The 6,081-nt window shown below is 37.0% G+C and overlaps 1 long non-coding RNA gene across 1 annotated transcript; it reads right to left on the bottom strand.

The window, feature by feature from the left end:
* Positions 1-527: 527 nt before the first annotated feature.
* Positions 528-3,844, bottom strand: LOC112942533. The gene is made up of 2 exons (XR_003248400.1): positions 3,809-3,844; positions 528-701 (listed from the first exon to the last, which is right to left on the bottom strand). It is a non-coding gene; the product is annotated as an uncharacterized LOC112942533 (long non-coding RNA).
* Positions 3,845-6,081: the final 2,237 nt, after the last annotated feature.

Raw genomic sequence — 6,081 nt, 5'->3', positions numbered from 1 at the left:
ATCAATCACCATCTTAACTTTTTTATTACATAGTTCAGGCAATTCCTATTTCTGTACTTCATAATGCTACTGAACTGAGTAGCATTCAAAAGCAATCATTTTTAAAGGACCTGCAGTCATTTCACTCCCACAATGTTTTATCATATTTTGCCTTTTCTTTTTCTTTGCATCTCCCATTAACACCCTGCTATTGTTGGATTTTAAAGAAAATAGGTTTCAGCTAAATAAAACCATGTTTTTTTCATTGCAGATAACTACTTTCTTCAATGACTTCAAGATTTTTAAGATGATTCATACATCAGAAGAGGCAGGAGGAAGGAAAGGGGTCCAGATTTATGAAAGCGATCACGCAGCTTTCTGGATAGTATCCTTTCTTTGTACTCAGTTGGAAAGATTATCTTTTTTCTCACTTTGACTTTGTTAAAGCTTTGGCTAAAGCCCCAGATGAACAACAAATATATGCCAAAGGGAAAGGTAAGTATCTTGTTATTTTCTAATCCAAGACTTGCTGTATTGAAAAACCCTTCTTCATCTTCTTAGAATAACTTTTACGGAATGAAAAGTGTTCTCTCTTTTGCTTGGAAGATTAAGTTTCATGTCTTTACAGCTGTGTAACAGCCATCAGTCAGAGCAGACAGCTGGTAATCCTGACACTGACTTCAGGAAGAAGGAAGGCTTGACAGTTGTCAGAGCACTCAGGACTGTAATACAAAGATAAAATAGAGAAAGTAAAAAATATCACAGGAGGAGCAATAATAATTTCAGAAATTAGCTGAACAGCCTTGTGCTGTGAGAATTCCCTCAGAAACTGAAGGAAGCTTTGTGCATTCACAGAATGGAAGAGGGAAAAATGGCCTTGAGTGCCTCGGATACTTCTGACTGAAAAAATGAATAATTTGAACATCAGGATACTAGTGCCTTCATAGAAACTTTAATAAAGTTGTATGTTTCAGATGAACTTAGAATTAGAAAATATTCCCAGCTCCTTCTCCCAATCTTATATTGCCTGCCCATTCTTTCAGTATCTCACTATTATAAGGCAATAATTTACTAACAGATTTATAACTCCTTAGCGAAAACATCAGAGATAATGGAAGAGCACAGTGAGATGTTCATTTCAAGAGATGAACCACAGCTGATTTGCTAATGTACCTTATGCATCTGAATTCAGCTTCTCTGTCAGTTTTTTACGGAAACTCTGTAGCTACGTCCCGCCCAGCACTTTCTTTAATCTGGTTCTAATCATAAACACACACCATTTCAAAACTGCAAGAACATCTGCAAAAGAGTCTTGCTTTCAGCTAGCCTCTTTATTTGAAAGGGCTCTTCCGCTAAAGCGGAGTAGAGGCTCTGCTATAAACAGGTTAGGCATCTTGCCAAATGGATGCAGAAAGGGTGTTTATTCAATTCTCTGGAAATTGTTTAGAGTCAGAGGAAAAGTAATGTTTTACTTAGACSTTATACTAAAGTGACTAGAAGTTAAGGAAGCTCTGGTAACCTCATTTTTAAATCCATATTCTGTCATAGTGGTCTCAGATGGACTTAAACCTGTCAAGAAAACCATTTCTTCCTTTACGTCTCTAATTAATGAATTTTCCCTTTAATATCACAAAATGCATCGAAAATGCAAATGTACACTTTGTTCTTAAACGCATGTGGTGTAAAGGAATATATACATGAAGGAATTCAAGCATTTAACTTCAGAAAACTCTGTTAACACTATAATTAGACCAAGTGGTATTAAAAGTAGTTGAAAATCGGCAAAATAGGAACTGGAAAGAGCTGTATAGTGTTTTCTTTTTGTCGGTTTTCTTTCTTTATTAATATCAGCGATCACTTCTATATTGAGAGACACGGTTTCATGGCTCATTGTTTTGTGGGAAAAAGCTTCTTCAAAAATTTGATTTAGCCTTTTTTTTTTTTTTTTTTTTTTGCACATGTCCACATGGCAATGCTACACACTACAGAAACAAACCTGAGTATTTTCGAGCTTTCTTGATTTTATGCATTTTCAGAAGTGAAATGAGGCAATTTAAGCCTCAAAAATTGCACCTCAAGGAGTTCCTAAGCTTGCACATGCACATATTGTTAATTTCCTTCAAATTTGAATACCAAGAGTTAAAAGTGAAGGAATTTTTGCATTAAGTAACACTATTCAAAGGCTGCAGAGGCAAGGCACAGTAGCATCAATATCTCACTATTCCAAATTATTGAGGTCTTTAAGATTTTTCCTATGGGGAGAAGTGTTCCACATAGGATAGAGTTTTGCCATTAATCCAAGTGGAAGAGCTTGTACTCCCATGCAATCCCATGCCTTTGGCAAATGCTTCATTGCTTCTCTTCATAATGAATCCCACTGAACCCCATCCAGGGCTGCGGGCCATACATCCATCAGCAGACATAGTTGGCTGTTTCCTCAGTGACGTTAGCTAGTCTTTTGGAGTTGATTTGGGGATTTTTCTTTGCTTTACTGGTGTGAAATTGCTTCTGATTAACTGCTAACCTGAATGCCAAGAGGAAAGTAATGCTGAAAAGTTATTTCAAAGTTATACTTTACTATGTTGCTGTTATTATAATTCTGGTACATGTACCTGAATTTGTTTAATAGTTACTTGGGGCATTCAGCTACCTTTGCTCTAAAGGCAAAGCTCTCTCTAAGGCCTTCTGCTCCTACAGGCTATTAATAATACTTTTTTAAGGCCAGTTTGGCTGTATTTATGTGAGTTCTTCTTTCTTCTGTAGGAACTTCAGAGTATTCCTACACCCCTAAATAGATGGAGAGGGATCTTGAGTGGGAATCATTTGGGGAACAGGATGATCCAGTCCAGAGTATTTAGACATTCAGGATCTCTTCCACTTTAGGGAATAACTAAGATATTTGCATTGTGACATCTGCAGCCCTGATGCATATTTGTCTATTTGACAKACTGTACATTTCTCTCTTTGCCCTATTTTTATAGGACACTAAAAGGATATTTTTCTTTCTCATCTAAATACTGAACTACCTGTATAAGTTGTTTCTAAATTTTGCTTCTGATTTGCAGCAGTTCAAAGTGGGATGATTCAATGAAGTATTTCTTTGATAGTAAACATTCTTTATGTACACAACAATACTTTGTTAACAGCTAAAGCAAAGCCATACCCTTTACTGATTATGGCTGTTTAGCTAAAAAATATAAACTGGAAGCTAGAGTAATCATATACTATGATATTTTTACCTGACTAGGTTTTTAACACAACATTAGGTTAGTTGAAAGCTGGCCAAATTTCATATACTTTATTTCCTTTAGTTAAAAGTCAGTTTCCTAATTGATGCAGTGTTTAGAATAAGAACCTCARTTTAAAAAAGAAATCACCTCTGTCTTATGGATGAATTTAGCTCATTCTTTGTTTTCAATTAGAGCTTTGACTGACTTCTATCTCTCTAGCAGCATCACTGCACTGTCTTAATTTCCAAATCTTGGCTTTCAGCACTGTGTGTTAACATTTAAAAATAATCAAGGCTCAAACTTATGTAAGAATATCTGATCAGAAGTTTTAATAGAAAAGTCAGAAAAGTCAGAGTGAACAGATAATTGCATTAAATTGTCACAAGTCCAGAGCACATGTAGGGATGATTCAACTTACCTATTTGTTTCCATAGTTCTGTTTCTTCTTTTTGGTGTTCTTTGTAAGAACATTGTAGCTGACTTTGATAGTAAAAGAAACTATTTTGCATTCAACCAACGTATTAAGAGACAAATATGAGGAGAAATTTCAAAATGAACTGCTATCATTCACTTCTATCCAAGCATGTTAAGAAACTTACATGTCCCAGTGAGTCCATAGGAACCTGCACCATTTTCCAGACCTGATCAATAACAGTAAAGACCCTGGAAAAGAACTTGAATGAAGAACAAAGTCTGTGTCAGGCTTCAATAAGCACTCAGTATTACTGTTTGCTAAATATACCTGAGCACTCAACCGTTTGCTGAGAATGTGACTTAAATGCAAAAAAAAAAAATAAAATAAAATAAAAAATAAAAAAGTGAGTTGCTGATGATTATTTTATCCCTTTTACTTACAGAGCTGAGACAGATGAAAAAATATTCTAAAATCTCATCTGAGAACCCCTCTGCCAGCGATTTTCAGAATGCCTGACAAAGTTAGTAATTTTGCTAGCTTTATGGGTCACGGATAAAAGAATAGCCTTGAGTTTACAGACAAAAACATCAAGAATTCATCAGCACAAATTACACCTCCTGTGTAAATGGGTGTTACAAATCTTATTCATTAGCAGTTCTTCTGGTGTTCTGACCTAGAGATTAATGAAATACAAAGAGAGAAACCAATAAAGATAGCATTGACCCCAGTTTCTTTCTACTGCAAAAATGTTTCTCATCATAGGTTGATGATATGTTTGCTTCCATCAGTCTACCATCCCATTGATTTTGTAGAGGAATATCAATCGATCGCAGTATAAGATTACAGGTTCCCTGGAGACTGAGGGTTTTTTCCAAGGGATTGTTTAATACTATGTCTGAAGTCAAGTGAGAAATAAATGTAAATAGACAATTCTTAACAGACATTTAAACTCAAAGCAAACTACTTTGGTAGGAAAGTCTTATTTTTGCCCTATGGRTAATATCTTTGAAAGCATTTGTCTTTACAAAAGGCACTTTGGAACTTTAGAGATAATAACTTTTGAATGGACCCTTGAGTGCCTAGATAAAAAATAAGATGGTGGCATTTAAAAACCTTTGGGTAAATCTGCACATCCTGCCTCCTGCTGCATAGCTAAAATAATAGGAGCTCATGATAAACAGAAAGAAAAGAGCAGAGGTCAGAAGACTGAAAGCCTTATAATGTTTTGGAAGGGTTTTTTTTTAATATTTAATATGTCATGTGTTTGGGGATAAAAATCTTGACTTTTTAATTGAAGTTTTGTAAGAACTTGCTTATTACTTGTTACTTGTTTGTTCTGCATAATCCTCCATGATCCTCCCCCTCCACTCAGCTCTGTTGAGGCTGTACCTGGAGTATTGGGTGCAGTTCTGGGTTCTCCAGTACAAAAGGGACGTGGAGCTTCTCGAGAGGGTCCAGCGTACAGCAACAAAGATGATTAAGGGACTGGAACATCGGTCTTATGAGGAAAGTCTAAGCGAGATGGGCCTGTTTAGCCTAAAGAAGAGAAGACTGAGAGGGGATCTGATCAATATGAACAGTACCTGAGGGGCCAAACTCTTCTTGGTGGTAGGATGAATAATGAGTACAAACTGAAACACAAGACGTTCCATCTCCAGGTGAGGAAGAACTTCTTTACTGTGAGGGTGTCAGAGCCCTGGAACAGGCTGCTCAGGGAGGTTGTGGAGTTTCCTTCTCTGGAGGTCTTCAAAACCWGCTTGGATGCCATCCTGTGCCATGTGCWCTAGGTGTCCCTGCTAGTGCAGTGAGGTTGAATTAAATGATCTCTGGAGGTCCCTTCCAACCTCAACCATTCTGTGGTTCTATAATGTATGTGCTATAAAATAGTCTTGYAGCTTTTTTTCCTGCATAATGATTTTTGTCTTAAGGTTGCCTGAGTGCTTGATGCTTCAAAGAGAATTATTGTACCTGAAAAAGAAAAGTTGAACTAATAAATCAAAACATCCGCTTAGAAGCTGCAAGTGCTGAAGCAAAACAGCAATCTATACTTGGCAAAAGTACAGTGCTTCTTCAGATAAGGAGGAACATATAGCKGTCTTCCAGGTCCCACAGTGATGCAAACATTGTATTTTAAACCAATTACCACTCTGTTGAAATAGTACCCACAGTTTAGTCCGTGGGAATCAGGAAGCAGTACTTCATATCTGTTGGATAGGGAGGAAAAGGACAATAGTGCCCCATGAACCCTCCTGTTCCTGAGGAGACACTAACCCTGGAAGGCCTGACTGCAGACTGCRTAACCCCTGTACAAGTGAGGAGGCCATGCCTGCCTTTAGAGGAACATTGCTGCAATATGGACACTGAAAGACTCACCCAAACCTGCACTACATTCATTAGGTCTGTCCTCTTCATAAATAACTGASAATGTCACAAATCCTCGGTGATTCCTTCTTCTTT

This window comes from Nothoprocta perdicaria, unplaced genomic scaffold, assembly GCF_003342845.1.
Source record: "Nothoprocta perdicaria isolate Ctin4 unplaced genomic scaffold, notPer1 scaffold_13, whole genome shotgun sequence".
Classification (NCBI taxonomy): Eukaryota; Metazoa; Chordata; class Aves; order Tinamiformes; family Tinamidae; genus Nothoprocta; species Nothoprocta perdicaria.
This window is presented reverse-complemented; position numbering and strand designations above follow the sequence as displayed.